This window comes from Thunnus thynnus, chromosome 24 (genome assembly GCF_963924715.1).
Source record: "Thunnus thynnus chromosome 24, fThuThy2.1, whole genome shotgun sequence".
In the NCBI taxonomy this organism is placed as follows: domain Eukaryota; kingdom Metazoa; phylum Chordata; class Actinopteri; order Scombriformes; family Scombridae; genus Thunnus; species Thunnus thynnus.
The window spans coordinates 17,276,281-17,299,324 of NC_089540.1; the positions used below are offsets into that span (position 1 = coordinate 17,276,281).

Consider the following 23,044-nt stretch of genomic DNA (forward strand, 5'->3'; position numbering starts at 1 on the left):
GGTATGAAAACACTCTCCTTCTAGCAGGAAGTGCCTCCACACCTCAGACTGTAATTAGAGGCGTTGCAGAGCGGGGTGGTGGAGGGGGGGAATGGAGGAGGAGGGGGGGGGGGGGGCTTTCAGCTGCATTAGCAAGCGTTTCCAGTGACAGGTAATAAAGCAGATCGGTTAATTGCAAATGAATGCACACACCCCAGTTCCATTAGGCATAAATAATTTGGCCACTTGGGTATGTGCCTCCCAAATTACTTATTCTTTTTGTGTCTCAAATTACCTATTCTTTCTGATGTTGCCTTTAGTTGATTAGCGAGCTGTGCGTGACTAGCCATTGGCTTTTTCCAGGTTTTTCCAGCCTGTTTTTTTTTTTTTTTTTTTTTTTTTTTTCATTTTTCATAAGGTGAAGAAGTGTTCAGATCAGGCTGCAGATTTGTTATTTGGGAGAGTTGTTTTGCTTTTGTTTGTGCACATGCACAGGGGGCAAGCCACTTTCATTACTGATTATATATGCAGTTATTCCCAACTTTCGCAGTTCTGGTGTGATTCTGTGTGTATGTGTGCAGGCTTTTTCTTCTCACACCTTGTACAGTTTTTTGCTCGGGGATGTTGGATGAATATTAAATCACATGGCAGTGGGCTTATTGCTTTGTTTTCCTCTAGCACACACACACACACACACACACACACACACACATATATCCAGTACATATAAAGTACATTTTTTCCGCATTCATGAAATATTTATTTTTCTTGCATGTCTCTAATATACATAATCATTTTAAGGGCATAGGAGTATTTGTTACAGCTGGTTCTTTGCTGCTGATTGCTTGTGATATCGGTGATCTCAGACTTAAAGTTTATTCTTCTCTTGATCTCATTAGACGTCGTTCTCCGCCTGAGTGAACTAAAAGACCTGTAAATGTAGAGCAAGATGGGTTTCCTCTTCCTTTATACGTGCTTATTATCATGTAAATCCCTTATGAGATAATCAATTTTTAATTTAAACAGCCCTATTTTTGGAATTTGCAGGATTTTTTTTTCCTCTATTTCTTTTCCTACACATACATAAATGACTTAAGATGTTTAATGAGTTTCATTTTCAAAAAACTCCGTCCTTTTCTGCAGGCAGTTTTGTGCAGCTTTCATGTTGCGTTACAGCAACAGAAAAAAAAATAATATAAGTTTCCAACCTTTAAATCTCAACAAATATAAATTTTCACATGTGAGTTTTTGTCCTTTTTTTTTTTTGATTCTTTATCGCTTCATTTCACAAGGCAGAAATAGCTCACAATAACCTGCAGGCATGGCAGCAAATTCTGAGGACTGGAGGAAAATGCTTCATGTGCTTCGTTATTGTTGTTTATTTTATGCTTGTATGGAGTGAAACCTCCTTCTGACAGGAAGTTTTACATCTTGTAGTTTGCAGAACTGCTCTGGTTCACTCTTACATAATCTGATTTCTTTTTTTTTGTCAGATTTAGCAGATTAGCAAGCAGATATCAACGGCTAGTAGGTTAGCTAATGGAAAATTTAATGTTCAGAATGCTGAATAAGTGGGAAAAACTTGTATTTGATTACTTAAAGTGTTTTTTTCCCACATAAAATAGATTTAGCAGCAGTTTAATTGTGAGTTTGTGTGATATTGGATAGCAGGTAGCTGTGTTTTATGGTTGCAGGGTCGTCTTGTGAGGTTTAAAAACACTGTGCATGGTCAATTTGGGTTTAATAACCTTGATTGACAGACGTGAACAGATGTGGGGCGTCCATGTTTGTTTACACATATTGGCACTGTTGCTTATTTCTTATGTTTAGTCGTTTTTGGTTTATACACTTGAGTTCCTTCAGTTTTAATGGGAAACATTTCACTGTTATTGTCTTGTATAATATGAACATGACAAATAAAACTTGACCTGATATATGTGGCAGCTTCCAGAAAAATGAAAGTTAGTCGTAATTACAACTCATATTTTGATGTAAATATTATCTAAAGTACAAGTCAGAAACAGGTAACTACGGTAACATGAAACAGCTATTAAATACATAACAGCTTGACCTCGTCCTGATTGGCTCTCCTCACTAACGATCGACTGAAATCCGTCCAATCAGGTCAGTTTGTGACTGGAAGTGTCCCCGCTCAGCAGGTTCACCTTTATTTTGGTTGGAGCCCAATTATAGTCCAGTATAACATAACTTTAATTTAATTCATCTTTAAAGTACATTTGCAACAATATGTTAAGAAGAGAATAAAGAAAAATAAACCCAGACAATGTAAAGATTTTTATGCAGATTTAATTTAATTTCCTCCTAAAAAATGCAGTGATACTTACACCAGTCCCAAACTCCCAGAAGGAGGTGTGATGGTGACCAGACCTCCCCCCCCTCCCCGTCCCCCCCACAGTCCTCTCTCCCGCTCCCCTGCCGTGTGAGCCCGCATGTCGTCCCCAGGTTGCGACAGCCCTAATTAAAATGTCCTTCCTCATTATCATCGATTGCCCCGCGCATTTTGGAAAACAACTGCAGTGCTGAGCTCTGGCAGCGGCGATGACGGCGGCCAAATATAGACATGTGACACTGGTCTTTAGCCCCGTCAGATGGTCCCGGTCCGACATGAGAGCGAGAAAAGTGGGGCAGCAGCCGAGTCTCCCCAGTGGACGCTGGACCACAGCTCTCTCTCTCTCTCTCTCTCTCTCACACACACACACACACTCACACACACACACTCAAGACCGCAGATGGCCGGTGCCCCATTCCAGGGTTCATCAGCCACAGCGAGGAAAAAAACACACACACACACACACACACACACACACAAGAAAAACGGTATGATTTATTCATTAACAAGTGTGTGTTGTCCAGAAAGTTTCTCATGTCAGCAATCTGTGACAATATTTCTGAAAGCTTTACTTGATGCAAGGAACTGTATCAGCTTTTCATTCCCTCATAAAACACCTTCAATTATTGATAATGTTTAAAATTCTCCATTTAAATGAGAAAGAAAACTGATTATAGGGTGTTTACATCTTCAGATTTATATTTTTTAAAAAAGGCCGATTCTACTTGTTGAATGTAGAAATGTGTAAATGTGAGTGTCATCTGCAAGGTTTTCTACATTATAGAGGAATTCAGTGTTCATGTGCTTAAACTTGTTTGTAATACAGGTGTTTATGACAAAGATAGGATCATTTAAACATAGAAAGACATTGCTTTATTCATCTTTTTAGCATTTATAACATGAGAATAACTCAAAAAGGTCTCTAGAACAAAAAAATAAACAGTCATGTTAGTGTTTTAGCATCTTTCAGCTCATTGTTTTGGTCTCACTGCTTTTATTAGCATCATTTCCAGCAACAGTGAATGTTTAGCTCTGTCTCCACCAATTTTTGGGATAAATATCTGGCTCTTTAGCTGTGAAAGACTCCAATTTCCTCACCAGCTTGTCTCTAACTTTGTCTGCCTGCTGTTTGGTGCCGAGCAGGTAATTCTTGCTAAAACACTCATACTTGGGTTACATTTCTCTGTAGGTTTGTTACTTTTACATACAATTAAAAACTTTCTCTGCCATGTGTGAGAATATGTGAGATAGTTGTCCTGTAATAATAAACAGTTGAGATAAAAGTGCTAATAAATACATATCTTAAGCAGACGTCATAAAACCAGCAGCTGCCACTAATATCTAATAAAGTCATTTGTTTAGTGAGACGACAGAGGACGGAGTAAAACATCTCTTAAAGATGTTTCTCGTTAGTGTGAGTGTCCTATATCGTCTTCCTGAAGGGAGTTTTTTTTTCTAATTCATTAAAACAAAAGATGTGAAGGATCCTGAACTATTAATGTTGCTTTCCTCCTGGTTTGTGTGGTTGTACAGCTCCACCAACTGTCTCTGGGGGTTCTGGATAACCTTGCTGGCTCTGTTTTTTTTTTTTTTTTTTGTGAGCTTGCTTTTGCTCTTAGCCCATAAATTTCCGTACCAGCATGTGATGTTGTAGGAAATACTTTCCACTAGAAAGGGACGGTCTTTGCTCACGTCAAAGCCGTTTAATTTCCTTAAAAATGTAGTCTGGCGTCTAAAATCATTCCTAAATATTGAAAACCACCTACCGTCTCTACAGCTTGGCCCTTAATTGTAATCAGCTGACACGTCGGTTGCCTAACCCCTTATGTTGACAACGTCTTGTTAGCGTTTAAGAGCAAATCACTCTCTTGACACCATGTTAATAGACTGTTGATGTGATTAATGTGGGAACTCTCTGGTTCATTATTACGCCTGGTTGTCTGCACACTTAAAAGGATAAAAGTTGCTGTCATAGACCTGCGTTTCATGTATGTACATAGTGAAAAAAGTGCAAGATGTCCATTGTTATCAAGTTTAAAAAGTCCTGATCGTACTAAAAGCTGAGCTAAAATCAATAAATAATATTCTGGCATAAGCTTCAGGATGCTGGATGGTAACCGATGTAGCATCCTCAGTATCTCTCTGTGCTTCATAGGCCAGTTGGAGGTTGTCTAGATGACCATGGGCGCCCCAGTATAACCCATTCCATGCACTTGCAGAAGATACTGGTAAGAGCAGCATTAGGTGTGGAGGGGGGCGACTCTTTGTAGGCACTTTGGAAAACGATTGTGGAGCATGTTCGTCAAGCAGACCCTTGAATAATCTCGTAAAAACACCTTTTAGTTGATAAGTGCACCCTGCGATGGCTCTTCCTCCGAGACCATCTGGGCCTGGAGCTTTATGTGGCCTTATCTTAGCAAGACTGCCTGCTATCTCCCCTTCAGTAAGTGTGATAGGATCCCAAACTGGGCAACATTACATTGTCGAGTACGTCCCCGTGAGTGTCTTTGTCAAAGCTACTGTAGGAACTGGTTTAGCTCCTTGGCAAAGGAGACAGTATCTGTGGGTAGGCAGTGTTGTTTCCTGTAGCCATTTGGCTCGTCGCTCTTATAAAAGTATTAATAAGTGCAGCTTTAATACTCCTTGAGTGACAGTGGCCTGTAATTGACCTAAACCTTAAAGATATATTTAAAATAACTAAAAACAGGAAAAATGGCTCAGCGCTGCAACATGTTGCCATCAATCATTCATCAGCCAATGTGGGCACTGAAACACGTCAGCCAATAAATAATTCATGGGAACATATTGCCTTCCATGAACCTCTTTTCCCCCCCTAATTTTAGATATTATTTCTAGGACCTTGTATGTCCTATAAGGGGAGCAAATACCTCGCTTACTGCCCCTTTAAAAGCCAGTGTGCAGTTTTTATAATCTGGGCTGCAGGCTTCACCCGCTTGACGGACAGATGGATGGACGAATGGACAGACTGAGTCAGGCAGACAGACAGACATACAGGCATGTCAGAGGAGGCACGTTGCCGGCTGGCGAGGCAGGAGAGAGGGAGCATCTGCCGGCGGGTTTGAGGAGCAGCCATGGCTTCTGTGAATCAGGATCTCCCCTGACGACGGTGGCGGGCCAAGAAGGGACGCAGTGGTGCCAACGGGTCAGGGGAATCACAAATGGTTCAACAAATTTCATCACCTAAAAGGGTCGGCATTGTCTAAACCTTTCACGACACCTGCATATAAAAGTCAAACATAACCTCTTCATGTGTGTTATCTCTTCTTCTCTCTTTGGATTTTCTGCTAGTGAACTTTCTGTAGGTGTCACTCTTTTGTCCTTTTAGCCACGCCGGCTAACACTGCTAACGTTAACCACCCATTTAATCATTTTCTGTTCATCCAAAACAAAGTTGAACCATAAAATACATAATTTCCTGTGATGGCAGAAGTGTCAGTTCACCCTGACATGCAAATTTGTTTTATTTGGAGATATTTTGACAAAATTTCTCCTGAAATTAAATGGTCAGTCCAACCAAATTGCAGAAAAAGAGAAACATACACATCCAATTTACTCTTTATAGCATCTAGCACTCTTTGCCACCACCTCAATACAATGGAAGTAAATAGCATTACATGTGCCGCCCTCACTGAAAAACTCAATATCAAGATTTCTCTATAGAAACAATGTTGGTGTTGAGTGGATAAATGTAGTTTCATTGACTGAAAGTAGAGAAAGACATATTTACACAATTAAGTTAATGTTTTCTGTCTTTGTCCTGATATATTCTTCGTTCTTTGTTACCTCTTCAGGCATCTAAACATGACTCAAATTAAATAATCTGAGAAGGAAGTGTCACCTTCTTGTTGAACTGGTCACAACTTGTAGAGATATGCAACCAAGTAGAAGCGTAAAAGTCAAAAAGATCAGAGCTAGAAGGTTTTAGTCTTTAAGGTTTGCCTTTTTCTGTGAGTTACTTGATAGTTTCACCTTTTTAGGCATCTAAACATACACTCAAACAATACATCTGAGTAGCAACAATCACTTATTGGTAGAATGAGTCACCACCTGTAGAGATAAATTAGAGGGTTAAGAGCTAAAAAGGTTGGAAACGTGTTACAGCAGGTGGTAAAAGAAACAAAAACTCTTGAAACTACAAGTTCAGGCGGTTAAACCAGAGAGGAAGTTTTGAAAACCAGTCATCTGTATTGATCAGTGACCCCAACAACCTCCGACAGATAAAATTATGGTTATTTTGTCCTTTTGAGTTAATAAAAACTGTTTTTTTTTTCCTTATTGCCCCTTTAACGGAAAGGATACAAGAAAGCCTTTAAGGGCAGAGTGCGACACCGCAGTCACACTCACCCGAGCGCCTCAGCTCGTCTGAGTGCGTCTCTTCCTCCCTGCTGGTTATCTACAGTCCGCCACAGAAAAGCAGAGCGAGGGGTGGGGGGGGGGAGGAAGGGGGGGGCTCGCCAAACACAACCATGGCCCATTTGACCACAGGGGAGGCCTGTCAATGGCCCAGATAGTTCTGGTAATTTCTCTGCGTTGACTCTACTGCTGCTGCTGCTGCTGCTGTGTTTTACATATTCAGAGAAGGAATCGAATATGAGAGGTTGGGGGGGGGGGACTCCCTTTGTTCTGGCGTGTATGTGTGTGTGTGTGTGCAGGATCGCCGGGGCAGGGGCCGCGTTCTCCTCCGCGGATACGCCTTGAAGTCGAGAAAGGCTTAAGGTATATTTGAAATACTGAGGAGAGAGGAAAAGAGAAGTAAACAGGATTAGCGTTATCAGCTGCTACTTGCGAGGGAATGCACACACAAACACGCGCATATACTGTATATATTTGAGCATGCACACACACACACACACACACACATACAGAATTGCAAATGCAACATGAATAAGTAAAGCAATAAAGCATTCTCCTGATACGCTGGCCCCAGTCAGAGAAATATTACTCTGCTCGGACCATGTGGGGGCAAATAAGTGTTTTTCTTAATCTGAGTAGTCGAGCATGATTCTGAATGCGATGATAATTGACCTAAATGTTCTTCTTCTGTGAAGGCAGTGACAGCGACTCATGGTTCATAACGCTACGAAGGCGCGGGAGGTGAATATGAGGGAGGCGCCGACGCTTCAATTGCAACCAAAACAGCTAAACGTCAAGAAAACGAGCGGCGTTTTCCCCCCGCGGCGCGTTGAAGAATGGCCGTGATTTTCTGAAAGTTGTTTCTGCGTGTTTTTCTGAATATCTGATATCAGAGGGACATTATTTTGAATATCAACATCCCCATCCCTCCCATCTCCGCCCCCCCCCCCCCCCCCACAACACAACACAAGCGGCGGATGTTGCTAATTTCAAAAACATCATCTCCTCCACGCCGAGTTCAGGAAGTTGATTTATAGACGGTGCTCGCCGAGTTAATTGCAGTGCGTGACACCAATCAGTCTTTGGGGAGATTTCTAAGGCGAGCGAGGGGTGGGTGGGGGATTAAATCGACACCCAGCACAAACAAACAAACAAACAAACATATTCATATCTCCCGTATTTATTTATCAATGTTTTAGATTGCGTTCTGCCTCCGAGATTGCCCCCTTTTTTTTTTTTTTTTTTTTTTTCTTCGCCGAAGATTCAATAAGTTGACAGAAACATTGTCAGCACCGGAGTGTGTCGCCTTATATCGGCGCTGCCAACAAATCTGTCTTTGGGAAAATGGAAATGTATGTGTTAAGCACGCCCAAGTGATACAGGACCCCCCCCCCCTCCCTCCCTCACCCTCCCTCACCCTTCCCTCCGCTCCCCCCTCATTGGATCCTCGAGAGTTGCTCCTCTACAAAATGATCATCGTTGTGTTCGGAAGCATTCATCTTGATTATACAGACAGAAATGCTTTGATAATGATCTGCGGGAGACGGTCGTCAGAAGTTTGTCAAAAAACACTAAATGTCAAATCCCCGGCGGTGGTATCTAACTATCTGGTGGTGTGACACAGGCTGTCACACACACACACTTAAACAGACACACACACACACACCCTCCTCCTCCTCCTCCTCCTCCTCCTTCCTCCTCCTCCTCCTCCTCCTTTCCCAGACTTGGCCAATGAGACGTATACCTCTTAGTGCCTCCCGTGCCTCCTCACTGTATTGCACTGAGAGATGGAGTGGAGAGCACGCAGCTGCAGACCAACAACAGCAGCAGCAGTGTGTGTGTGTGTGTGTGTGTGTGTGTGTGTGTGTGTGTGTGAGGTCGTCTGGCACAACACGTATGTTCAGGGACACAAAAACACTGCAGGAATATGGAAACCACTTTCAGCACGTTTGTTGAAAAGCTGTCAGAGCTGTTTATGTATTTAGTGTTTCCTTTTTTAGAAAAAAACTTAAATAACAAACAAAGTAAACAGATAAAACAATCTTAGATGCTGCTTGTTAAGCCACTGCATCATATTTTGTAATAATAATATATATATTTTGCAACTTGAGTTTTATTTTGAAAGTTTTGGCCGTCGTTTCCTTTCGTTATGATGACATTTTACTCACTAAAGTAGCTGCCGGAACATCTTTTAAAGTCTAAAACATGAGCAGTTAGATGTTTAGAAAGGTTGCCAACAGTTTAGCTTGATTATCTGAACTGGTGGTTCCCAAACTGGGGTTCGCAGCCCCTCCGGTGGGTCACAAGATACATCCGAGAAGTCATGAGATGAGTTGCAGGATATTGTACAGATTTACCTCGTCTAGTCGCTGATAGTTATTCAAATGAAGCAATTTCAGAGGTTTAGAGGTGAAAATCATTCTTTGGTCACATGTCATAGATGTTTGCATCCTGCAGGTAGATGCTGCTTCGTTTTAAGGGGTCAAACTGGAAGTTAGTTGGTAATAAACCCTCTTTGCTCAGGAAAACTGTGCACGCAACTACAACATGTTAAAGTCGCAGCAGGAAGTGAGGCTGTAAGCTGCGATGGACGTTATGATGGAAGTTTGGCTAATCTGTGTATTTGTCTACAACCTGTCTGATCGTGTTCCCAGATCTGAGCAATTATCTTAATTAGAACAATGTTGTTAATACTCAAACTGTACTCCAGTCATCCTATAGTGACCCCGTTCTGCACTAGATGTGATCCAGATGTAACCAATCAAGCCATCACACATATATGTAATCTTATCCTTCTGCTCCCATAAAAATCTGTTTTTTTCTTTCTTACACTGATTCTTAATTGGTTTAAACTTTATAATCATCTCTTAATGTTTAACATCACCCAGCTTCAACAGGAAGTAGATCATTTTAAGGGGCTACTGCGTGACGTCTGTTTAGATCCCGCCAAAATAAAAACATTTTCATCTTGTTATCTTGTTTTTCTGTGTTTTATTTGTCTTATTTATCTTTATATGTCTCAAAAGTTCTTTTTTTTGTCTTGACAATGGTTTGACCAACTATGAACCTTTCTTCTTCATATTTAGATCATGTGATGACAACTGAGCCGACTCCAAAGTCAAGAAAAAAGCCAGTAAGTGTTTTTCCTTTTTTCTATTTCTACATCAAAATCTTGCACTTTTCACTTCCTTAACTTAACTAAAAAACAAAAAAACTTGTCCTTTCCAGTAAAAAGCCAACACATCCTCATATAAATCTCTCATAACTCCAATTACATCTTTCCTAAAGTTCAGTCTTTACCTGAAATCCTCAAAGTTTCATGTTTAAACAGCAGAACATGGAGTGAAATGACTCTTTACCTCCAAAAATATAAAATCTGACATCTCTACATGACGACTGGCCCACAAGGAGCAGAAAAGACGACTAAGAGCACATATTTACCTATTTATATATATATATCCGGAGCTCATTCTACGGTAAAATACAACTCAATCAGCTTTTGTCGGCCTTACAGAATTGCTCTGTCACACACACGCACACACACACACACACACCGTGTAGCTGCTTTATAATTTAAATGTTAATGACATCACAGGTTTCACTTCTTCACTCGGTGGCTGTGAGAAGACTCGATCTCGCTCACAAATGCGGACTGGCAGGTACTAAGCGGTAAACGAGTGGAATTCCTCTTTAAAATGCTAATGAGGGCCAACACAAGTCTGTGTGTGTGTGTGTGTGTGTGTGTGTGTGTGTGTGTGTGTGTGTGTGTGTGTGTGTGAATGAATGCACTTCACAGCCAGGCAGCCACTGTATATGCATGAGCGCTTGTGTATGTATTTGCAGCTTCTAAATGAACTGCCAGCTTTCAATACGATTACGCTATGTGACCTTTTAAAGGAACTGACATAATATTCGGGATTTAGTTCATTATTAAGCAACTTTTATGCAACACGGCCTTTTGTTTTTCTGACAAGTGAGATCACAAGAAAACAACCTTCAGCTCCTGATTGAAGTTCATTGCTAAAATCAGCATTTTTTTGTATATTTTAAGGTTTTAAGAGCCTTTAGTTTGTCATATGTCTCAAAAACATTAGCCGAGTTGCCCTCCTGGGTTCGTTTTGTCTCCACATATGGCCAGAGTGGCCACACCCGTCGTCCCGCCACCACCGCCGCCGCCTCTGACAGCCTCCTCGGCTTCCCCGGCGAGCTGCTGGGAAACATCTTGAGCGGGTACAAACGTGGACCGACCCTCCTTTTGGCTGACGTCCAAACTCTGTCTCGCGTCTTCTGGGAGAACAAGAGGAGAAATGGAACAACTGGTTTTAATGAAACAATTACAAGACACTAATTATTATGTTAATGTTTTGCTACTATCATCAGCCACCGCTAACAGCCTCATGCACCTAGAGGTTCAGAGCCTGCCGCGTGTGTGTGTCTGTGTGTGTGTGTGTGTGTGTTTTGTCTTTTCAGCTAGGTGGGAAGATGGACGTTTTTCAATAGGCAGGCATGTGTACGGCAGGAATGTGTTGAAATGTAAAAAGGGCCACAAAGCGCCGGCTGTTGTCATTGAATGTCAGGTACATTAATTCCCATAATGCTCAGCGCAAATAAATTAGCAGCAGGGTTGCCAGTGATTCAAAGCCATCAGTTTTAGGTGTGTGTGTGTGTGTGTGTATAGGAGGAGGAGGAGGAGGAGGAGGAGGAGGGAGGCTCAGGAGACAGGCCTGGAGGCGAGAACACACACACACACACAAAGCATAAAACACACACACACACACACGCGAAAATAAACACATGCATCACACAGAAGCATGAATACACACATGTAAACACATGCATCACATGCTCGCTCTGCCTCCGCACACACACAAACACACACATGATGAACAGCAGTGTGCTGTGGAGGCCATTGTTTAATGCAGCAGCAGTTGTGCATGTGTTGTGCATTAAAGGATAAAAATCGCCAGGTGAAAGCGTTCGACGACGGCGTTCTGTTGATACGCACAAAACTGCGGCCGATGACATTAAATTGATGCAACTGCGACACGTTCGAAGACTTCGACAAGTCATAAGTCATGTTTTGTTTCCAGACGAGAAGAGTTTTAGCTCATTTGGTTGCGTTGAGTTGAAGATTCATCGTTTCCAGATTCTCAGTTGTGAAGATTTGCTGCTTTTCTCTGTTTCATATAAATGTAAATTGAATATTTTGAAGTTTTGAAGTGTTCATTAGCCATAAAAACAAATTGAAGTCACATTAGACCCAGGAAGTTGATTGATATTCCATATAATTTATCCAATAGATCAACAGATGAGTTGATAAATAAAAATTCTTCATCTTATTAAGTCATTTTTGTCCATACTGCATGTATTCAAGGCATTTTGTCAAAATATGTCGACTTCTTCAGTACAAATAAAGTTGTTTTAGGAACTGCCTGTTATGAAACGGGTATCTAGAAACAAAATAATGAATGAAAACGGAGCGTCGGTGCACAGAATCAAGAAGAATAAACGTTAAAAACTCTTTAAAGTTTGGGGGTTTTTTCACTTGTTTTAAGAAAATAAGGATTATTGAAATGATAAAAAATGACATGAAACGGAGCACCGCAGGAACTTATAAACATATTTTCTGTATATATGTAATTATTATGTAACAATAGATGTAATCTGTCGTTACTTTGAGGTGTACAAACACATTTCACCTGTGTTGCCTTCATATCTCAGACTGTTATCTCAAAACTTCAGCAGATTAAATCAAGACGCCACTTAGACTAAGTTGTAAAACCTTCAGTGAGATAAGAAACATTCACTTGAACAAGTCCAACTGTGTAATTTCATACGTCAAAGAGCTTAATGACCTCTCAGAATGAAAAAATACTCCTTGGAGAAGGAGACAGGAGACGTATCCTGCTGCCCAACATGTAACAACATCCCACAACCTGACAGTGAATGACCTAAACACACACACACAAACACACACACACACATTTATAATTAATATATATCAATCTTAATGTTGTGCTAATGTTCATCTTGCTGTTATTGTGTACTGTCCATATATTTGGAGAAGTTTTGGCAACATTCTTCTTGAAACCTTTATGCCAAAAAAAGCCCCTTTGAGAAAGTTATTTTTCCATTTGAGTGAACTGACCCTTTAATTATAACACTTGACTTTTAAGAAGTTTCGTGTCCATTATTGTCGGTTGTTTGTTTGCTGCTGCTCTCAGCCAGGTCTCCCTTTTTGGAAAGGGTGTTTTTTATTCTCGGTGGGACTACCTGGCTGAATGATGGGTCAATGAAAGGAGTAACAATGTCCCAGACTGTCTGCCATAAGTCAGTGAAAGAGGTGATTCATGAACAGTGGGCACTAGGTCTTGGCTCGGTCTCTTTGATTGAAACCTGTTTAGCAACAACTGCTAATTTCATTACATGGTGTCAGCACACACTGAGCGGCTCCTAAAGGGCCCGCTTTGAACTCTCAGGGCCCAAACAATGACACAGGCCAGTCAGGGGGTCTGATGGGAGTGTGACGGGTCGGCGGTGGGTGGAAAAAAAACAAAACCTCCCTGAGAAAAAAAAAAAAAAGAAGAAGAAGAAGAAGAGGACGAAGGTTTTTCATAATGCTGAAGTCTGTCAAATATTTTGATATGTCCCACACACCATGGTGCAGCTCCTCCTGGGCTTTTTGCCTTTCAGTGGGGGGAACAATTGACTTTCTTCGCGATCAAGTCGTTCGCCTCCCCGCCTCCAGGCAAAACCTTTCATGAAGAGCCATGGCTTGCCGTTGCAGCTGTTCTGCTGGGGTTCTTCCCATGGACACCGGGGATAAAAAGTCTTTGAGGAAGCCACTTCAGTTGTGTGGCCTTGCAGGTTTCTCTCTTTTTTTTTTTTTCTCTCATCCAAAAACTTGGCTCACAAGGAACTTTTTTGGGGGTTGTTTTTTTTTTTTGTCTTTGTTGGGCCCTGGGTTTGGACTGGGTTTGATCTTTTTTTTTTTTTTTTTCTTTTAGTCTTTGTTAGTGTGATGATACATTAACCAACATAACGAGTAGTTCAGTCAAAATCTGGGTACACTGACTGCATTCCTAGAGCTGAAAAAACGATCAGTTTGGTTGTTTATTCAACCTTTTAACCTGATTTTTCTTAAAACTTCTGCCGTTTTCTAGAAATGAAGGTGGAAATGCTGCTCTAGTTTCAAGAAAAGGACACAAAGAATGAGATTTTCAGTTTCTAAAGCACAGAAATAGACTAAATGGCTTGGTAAGATGGACATTTTTTTTTTTTTTTTTTTTTTGCGGTACAAGTGAGTGAATATCCTCCGTAGCAGACTTCCAGAACATGCACCATGAAGGTAACTTTGTAAAGTTCACTGCGGATAGAGGAGGCGTATGAATATTCATGAAAAATTACCCCGAGCTCACTGTGCCTGATAGCGGGCCCTTTTCTGCAGCGGTATTAGGCCTGTAAAAGAGATGAAAGGCTTGTGAACCATCCCCACTTCCTTGGCCTTATACTGGGACACAATGGCCAACCAGCCGCTCAATTAGTCTGCCATCTTAGACTGACTGTTTGACAGGTCTAGCTAATTGTTAATCCCGCCATAACTGTTGGTTGGAGTAATTAATCATGTAACAAAAGGGCTCTCAGTGAGGCAACCCCACTACCGCGGATGTGTGTCAAACCCAAGCGAGAGCAGAGAGACGGGGAAACGGCGGTAAAAGGTTGTCCGATTCGCAGATGAGGTTGATCAACAAATATTTAATCTTCATTTGCGGCACCTTCGCGGCGTCGAGCGTCCAATGTCGTTCGCTTTTTTCCCCCCCCTGGATGTAAACAAGTGCGTGCGTGAGATCTCCTGGCTTATGTAAATTGCGGCTCCGTGTGAGCCCCGCAGGAACGGGTTCCAGGGGTCAAGTACCATTCATCATGAGATGGAGTGTCATTTTCTGCACTTCATACACAGGCAGCTGCTTAAGAGGAGGAAGAGAAAAGGAGGTATTCTTTGAGGGGGGAAAGAAAAGGCAGAGCCGAGCACAATCCAGGCTTCAGAGAGGAGATGGCAGGGAGGTGGTGGTGGTGATGGTGGTGGGGGGGTTGAATAGGGAACACAAGGTGCCACTGTGTCAGAATTCAAATGTGAGCCCGACCGGTGATGTCATTCACCTCCCCAACCCCACCTCGAGTCATAAGACGAGCCGAATTCCTGGGAACGGGAAACGGACACAAAGAACCACCGTGTTTTGCAGTTTTTTCAATACTGACTCATTTCACTGTGACCCATAAGTGATATTTTTTCCCTCGGTGTGTCCAAACGATGATTAATATCTGTTTTCTATCTCTGTGCCGAATGGTCGCAGCAGCAAACAAGAGCATCCCTTGTTTGGATGAAAAAAGGAATTCAAGGCTCCCAGGCTATGAGATCTCATAAAGGCCAAATTGGATAATTTCAGGGAAAATGGACAGAGGTCATATCTCATCTCCATCTTTTTTTTTTCTTCTTCTTTTCTTTTTTTTGAGATTTAAAGATAGTCACGAAAGAGAGTTGGCGTATATGTTGGGTTCTACGCTGCCAAGAATTCCTTATGTGTTGCTTTTGCTTAACGGTGGCGTTTGGGGGATTTAAGATCGAACCGCTCGAACAAAAGTTCCTAATTTTCGGACACTGCACCAAACCTTCCCTGAGTAACAATCCAGCAATCCAGCACAAGCAGCCAAAACATGACAAGAGCTGCATTATTGCCAAGCCAAGAAAGAGAAAGACCTGATGATTGGAGCAACAAAACAAAAAGCCTCCGGGGAGCCACTGGCCATCCCGCCGGCTGACCCACCTCCACCACCACCACCACCGACGTGCAGGACCAAAAGCACAATACCACACACAAAAACCATGCAGACAATAAACAGAAACAGTAGGAATCCTTCCCTAATTTGACTTGCTCCACAGGTGGTCACCAGCTGCTTGCGAACAGGTTACTGGGGGCCCCGACGGAGGAGCGGAGATTTTCATTTTAAAGCGGAACAATGGCAACCGCTCAGGTCCCAAAACCAGGAGGTCGTTTCTTTCTCCTTCCTTTCTTTTTTTTTTTTTTTTTTCTCCTTCTTTTTATTTGGCAGTGCCTGGAGGTAAGTCGCAGCTCCACGGCAGCAGACAGTGAGGTCTTTTGTCTCTACGTCTGTGCACCAAGATGGGGGCTATCAGAAATTCCCCCTGTCTTAGTTCACATGATTCAATGAGAGCCCTGTGTGTCAGTCTGAGGGCTGTTCTTTTCTTGTCTATTCATGTCATACACCGGAGGGAAAGACCCGGCTACGCTGACGGCTGGAGGCCTGCTTTTACTCATCCAACGAGACAACAAATTCTGAAGAACTCAGAATTCATTTAACTCATAATTACATGGCTTTTCATACAGAATAGCGATTCAGTTTAGCCCGATTAAAAAAAAATGTGCAACGGTCATTCACTTAAAATCCTTGAAATCCCTTAAATTTGCAACTGTACCTTAGCAGAAAATCACTTCCAGAGTAATCTTATTACCTCCATAGCAACTACCAAGAATCCAGATAAACTGATTAAGAAAACAAAAAAACAATCTTTTGTCTTTTGGGCCCCGGCTGAAGAGGCAGGCACATGGTCAGATTCGGGGGAACTCTACATATAAATGACAAATAAATCCTAACCAAAGAATGTCTTGCAGGCAGAGGGGCTTTTCCAAAAATCCCTGTTTGAGATCTTGTGCGTGGAAACCCAGATTGTACTCCCGAGGCAGAAACAGACACCTGACCACTCCGTAAGAGGGATTCAAAGATGCAACAACTCTCCTAAAGGATCTTGGAAACTTGAAAATACTAAAACATGGGAACATTTAAGGGAAAAGAAAGAAGTTTTGTATTCAAACCTGGTAATTTCTGAGATGCAGTCATCTAAAGTGACAGTAAAAGAACTGCACAGCATTAAGTTATCCAAGACAAACTCTACTGGTTAGCTCGGGGACTGCAACAACCTCATCAGATTTCTGGCACGAGAACATAAAAGAACAATTTGTTTTATGCAAATTGACAATGATATTGTCCAAAATTGCATGGAAGAATTATTGAATGTGTCATTAAAACAGCCTTGGAAATAAACAGTTTTTCCTGGCAACGGCAGAAACGGTGGTTGCTGGCAGTTTGTTCATTGGACTCATTGAAGAACAGACCACTAATGTCCATTCTGCTCGCTGATTTTAGAGCTGAGTCTCCGTTATATGGGACCGTACATCTCGGAAAAGTGAATGAACCCAAAGTTGCGCCCGTATGAAGAAGGTGTGCCCGCAACAGCCCCACAAGAAACTGATATTTCTTCCTCTTATAACCATATATTGTATCATAAACCAGCAAAGAACAAACCCAGCTAAGGTTGGGAGCCACTAGTCATTGTAAAAGTGCCTTACAGTAATAAGTAGAAAACAGGAAAATCAAATAAAAGGTTTTGTTCTTTAGATCAATGTGTAATTAATCTGTTTCTTACCTTTTAGACTGTTGGATTAAAGAAAACTAACAAATAGAAAATCTGGCTGGTGGTGTCATCCGTCTCCATTGTTGTCACATCTGCTTTAAGGCTTCACAACCAGGTCTAATTATTCACTATTGAAAACATTTAGTTTCTTTGGAAATTTTGGGGTTCTTGACCAGAATCTTATATAAAGTTTTGGGGTTTTGACTGGCAAAACTAACCCAAACTCTTCTTAGATTATCTGCAAAGTTAAAAGGTTATCTCTTAACTTTTGAATCAAATTAAATCAAATTATATGTTGTAAAACCTTTCTGTTCACATCCAGCTGGGTAATGGTTATAGCCAGACTAACCATCACAGCTAATATCTGTTTGAATTAAGTTTGTTAAACAGCAGTTTTCAGGCTGTGATTTTCCTGTCAAAAGGTCAAATTAGGCTCAAGACGGACGGTCACATGAAAGCAAAAAAACACAATAACAGCATCAAATTAAGATGTTTTAACAAGGATTTCAAATAATCTTTGCTACCGGAAACCTCATGAGTTCTGCCGCCTATTAATTCATGTGTTTTATCATTTGTTATCCGTCTCTCAGAGTTAATTTTGGGTTGCAACTGATGAGCTGTGGTGGCAACGTGCCATCCCTCAGGGTCACCTTAAACCATGTTCAGGACGCTCAGCCTCTCCTCTCATCGCCCTAAAATAAAACTTTCATCTCCCTCGTCATCGCATCCCGAACTTGCCCCCGTGTCCCTTCATTTAAATTCACACAGCTGATGTTTGTTGTGAACAGGCGCTGTCAGAGAGGATAAAGAAAGGTTACCTGGTGGCTGAGAGCGAGACCCTTTACACCAGCAGATTTATCCACACTGATGTTTTGATGTCACCATCGGCTCCTCCAGGCGCTTTGCTGTTGTAACGAACCAAACCCCAATCAAATCTTTGAAGTAGTCATGTATGCATAAGCGCCGTCTACCTTAATGCTAAATAATTAGCAAGCGAACGCGTGGCTCACTGGGATTGCTACCTCAGGGCTAAACTTGCTTTTCCTGCTTTGATCATTACGTTAATTAAATCTGGCTCCCTTGACAGGTCGGGGGCTAAAAAACAGGTAGGTGTCATAGGCACCTCGGCGGAGACAGAAGCACCTGGTGTGTGTGAGCGCTCCAGCTGTCAGCGGCGATGCCTTAAGAGTCAGACGGCGGTGGCGTTAATTCGAACCGATGTCCCAAAAGGGGAGGGGAACAACTCAATCGTAAGACACCCCGATTCTCCGGTCTGGAGGCGGGCAAGGCTGCAGCTTTGCGGCAGCTTTGGCCAGAGGAGGAAAGAAGTCATGTTGTCAGACCTCAGTGTCAGCTCGCGTCATAACCAGCGCCTGGGGGACAAATTAGAAGTGTGTTTCGAGAGATGTGTCAAAAGTGTTCTCGGTCCACATCACAGCAGAGAAATCGTGCGAAGAGGGACCTAAACCAAAGTCAAATGCCAAGGGGAGTCAGAGGAGGGACTTACCTATGATTTATTTAAATCAAAATGGCTTGAAACTATGAATAATTACACAACTGTGCATTCATGTGTAGTCTTTTAATGCAATTATTCATTTAGGGCTTGTACAGGAGGTCAACAGTCGACTGTAAACACCTCACGGAAAAAGGACATTAGCTGTCACATCACTAACCACAGTTACTGTACAAAAAAACTGCAACAAAGGTCAAAGGTCAGGTTAGGTTTCAGAGAGGGGAGGGGGCTCAGTGAAGTCATGGGTTCTTCAGGACTACTAATGTGAATGCCACTTCCTGTATTTAAGTACATTTATATTACAAGCATTTAGAAATGTATAAGACATCATAATGAATTTAATTGATGTTTAGTTTGAGGCCATATTTACTTCTTTAACCAAAATATAATACAGTTTTAATTCCCCAAAAATCAACTCTTGTCTCAGCAGTATTGTCTTTTGCAGCCTTGGCTTCCCCTCATGTTCAATTCAGGTTATTTTTATTAGAATATCCTTATTACACTCCATCACCCATAAATCAAAACACAGTTTTAGTGATTTCTCTTTCCAAAAAATACACAGATGAGGGTGAGTAGTGTTTTCAACCCTTATTATTGTATTCAGAGGTTTCCTGTAAGCATGCAGATGTTTAGAGCAGCCTCTATGTAGCCTGAGAGGCGTAACCCAGGGGAAAAAAACCCTCAAAGAGCACTAGAGTTCTCCAGGCCTAAAACTGAGACCCTAACACGCCTCATACCCGTGTCTTTAAAACCTGACACGACTGGTACTACCCGACCACAAAACCTGAAGCTGTTTTTTTCCTTCATTTCATTCATTCATGACCTTTAGTTTGCAACAGACGGTATTTGCTGCACTCTTTCTCTTATGCTCCCACTGGGGATTGCATATCTGCTTGCAACACAAGACACACCTGCATACAGATGGTTGGCAGAGCTGAGGGGAAGAAGAAGAGGCGAGATTTCTGATGAAAATAAACTAACCTGACACGGCCAAATTCAAAGCTTCCCAACAATCTAATGGATCCCAACAAGGTTTCGGGTCTGCTGCTCATGAGGCTGTGAGAGAAAGGTAATAATTGAAGGCGACCTAGATTTAGTGTATCCACATTTTTATCACCTCAAAGCTCATCTGGAACATAACAGCTTAAAAGAGTACACTGTTCAGAGAGATTTTTAGCAGGTTATTCAAACCGCTGTAAAACTGTAACATTTGAAATCCAATTAGCAGGAAAAAAAAAAGGGAGAGGTTAACCCTGCTGTGCTCCAGCTGCAAGTGCATCAGTCAAAAAGTGGCGTTATTAGTTAATAATTCAAGTCTGGATCTGTGTAAAAAAACATGTTATTTCAATTAAAAGTCCTCCTCCGAGAAGTGTTTGCTTTATTTTGTCTACCCTTAACCTTAAAGCTACTGAGTGGATGTGGGTCTCCACAGAAGCTGACTTAAGCTGCAGGGCAGAAAAAAAAAATCTCCCCGTTCATGACGAAAATAAGGCGAATGACATTAATTCCATATGAAATAATCTAGATTGTGTTTGTTGGATCAGCTCGAACTCAGAAACGACTTTCTGCCTAAGCCCAGCGGCCTTTCCTCCACATCCTCATCCAGCGCCCCACACCACAGAGCGTTCAGTGGTAATTAGTGTCTTCAATATGTTTATCCATCCCACATACCTGTTTAATCAAACCATTTTCTGGGCATGTATTCAACCTTCAAAGGCGGCGTTTGAAAAGGACTCGGAAAACACAAAAGCGAGTCGTCTCTGAAGCTCCTTTTGATCTAGATCATTAACGTTTTGGAATCAGAAGTTGACATAAGGCCCGGTTTTGTTGCCGCACTCCTGGATCCGTTTCTGTGCGGTGGAAGTTGAAGATGTTTGGAAAATTGCTCCGATTATAGTGTTCATGTGCCATTTGATACCGGTTCCAAGAACAAGGGGAGCTGCAGCCAAACCAGACTACACCAATAAGAGCTGGCGGAACTGGCCGTCCTTTCATAGACCACATGGTCTCTTTACTGAGTGGACACATTTTATTATCATGGTAATCGACTTTGTAATTTCGGTGTGAACAGCCCCACCCTGCTCCGTTTACAATGGAGAGATCTCAACACCAATTAAAGCAGAGTGTATCAAGGAACACTAGTTTACTAGAAAGGACAAATGAACTGTACTCAAAAGACGATGAGTTTGTCATTATCCATCAACAACATAATATTCCTGAGTGCATTTGTCAATAATTGCTGCAGTTTTTGCTGTTCTACCCTCCAGTTTTCCAGTAGAAAAGCTCATTATAGCTTAAATACACCCTTTACTATATTTAAACAACTTATAAAAGCTTCTCGCCGCCAACATACATTGGCTCAAGGTTTGGCTACATGCATCAAACATCGAATCCATCATGGAAAAGTTGTCGTATCATGGGATGTGTTCAAAGCGAACTCGTGGGAATTCTTCATCGCTCTCCAACGGGGAACATCAAATGTCGACACAATACGTTCTTGGACTTCGTGAAGACGGTTCGGAGAAAGAGAGAGAGAGAGAGAGAGAAGGGGAAGCTCGCTCCGTCTCCAAGCCTTTTAAACACAAGCCCGTCCTCCTCATCCCAGCCTCTTTGAGACCAATTCCTGCTCCACAACAGATGCATCACAACTGAAAAACGCTCATCATGGCATCATCAACCAACTCTCCCTCCCCTCCACCTCACCACCACCCCCCCCCGGTTCTCTTTTCTGTGTCTTTTTCTCCTCGAGCCTTCGACGCGGCGGCGGCGGCGACGCCTGCGCCCACGGGCAGCGTTTCTGAAAAATCACAAGAAATTCATTTCCTCCCTGGATGGAAAATAACAAAGGCATTCCTCATGACAGGCCCCTCTTCCTGTCATCTGCAGGCCACAAGTCTACTGATCTATTAATAGAAACCCCCTCCTCTTTCCTTCTTTATCACAACCAGACTGCAGAACTCTCATCAGGTGATTCGATTAACAAATTACAGACGGGCAGGAAGTCTGTGAGGAGTTTTAGGCAAAAGGTAAAAAACAGAGAGAGAGAGCGATACTGTACAGTGTGTGTTTTGTGGGTGGGGGGGGGGGGGGGGATGTGGTAGTATACAGCATTAAATATTCAGTTTGATTACTCTTTACTTGGTAGCAGATTTCTGACCTAGTTCAGAGTAATTAGGTTTACACTGTTCAGTCACTTTAGTAAACAAGGATATTTTCCTGGTGAGATAAGTTTGCAGCAGCTCTCGATATCGTGGCGCAGAGCCTCAGCAGGGATTATCTTCAATCTGAAGAAGATACCTATCTGTTATGTTGATATTTCTGCTTTATAATAACGACTCTCTCCATCCCACCGGAGAGGCGCAGAAAGAGCTCGGTGTACCAGGAATTTCATGGCACGTCTCCATCGCCGCCCGTACTGTAAATACTCACGGCGCTCCGTCATTTCAGATCGGCTGCCACTTTCGTCCACTTTTTTTTGGTTGTGATCCAGAATCCTTTTATTGGAAAAAAATGTTGCTCTATGATGCTTGATCATTGTGTAAACCTGAATGACAAACTTTATTTAGTCAGTTATATGTGGGTCAGGGTTAAAGGAGAACTCTGCCAAGTTATACTTTTGTTTTTAAAGCGGAGACACATGTTTTATCAATATCAAATTGTCAAATCAGTATCAAAATCAATATCTAACTCTGTTTAATGAATACAAAGAAACACTAATATACATTTCTTCATACTACAAGTATGTCATCTGTGTATTTAGCATGCAATCCTACTTATATACACAATTATAAACAATTTAAATTTAAATTCTTGATTTCTTGAGCTTAAAACAACTTAAATCAAAAGGAAAACAGGCTCCGAATTAGATGAACCATACAATGGAGCCTCTCAAGTACTTTAAGTACAGTTATGAACCTATAATAAGTTTATATAATGCATTGTTAAAGATTAAACCACACAACAGTACATAAAGTAGGTCAAAGAAGTTTCACCTGGACCAGCTTCAATATGATGATAATAAACCAATATTACAAGATATAATAATATAACTGGGGGTCATTCTGCCTGCTTTGATACTTGAAGTACATTTTACTGACAATACATAGTACTTTTATGTATAATTGTTGAATATGTTGAGTGTTTTTACACCGTGGTGTTGCTACTTTTACTTAAATACTTCTTTTACCAATTGGGAATCAGTAGCCAATCAATGGTTTAGCATCACATACCATGCTTTCAACCTATGTTGTATATATGTATATAAAGCAACAGAAACAGGTGAACTTTTCCTTTAAAAATATTTATATGTATTGGCTTGTTTTTTATGTTAACGAGC

At 41.7% G+C, this 23,044-nt stretch overlaps 1 long non-coding RNA gene across 3 annotated transcripts in view; it reads left to right on the forward strand.

The window, feature by feature from the left end:
- The window catches only part of LOC137176995 (uncharacterized), a 196,219-nt gene that overhangs the window by 167,997 nt on the left and 5,178 nt on the right, over positions 1 to 23,044 (forward strand). For all 3 annotated transcript variants that reach the window (XR_010925922.1, XR_010925919.1, XR_010925920.1), the window contains one exon: positions 9,790 to 9,836. This is a non-coding gene — a long non-coding RNA (uncharacterized lncRNA). The remainder of the gene's footprint in view (positions 1 to 9,789; positions 9,837 to 23,044) is intronic.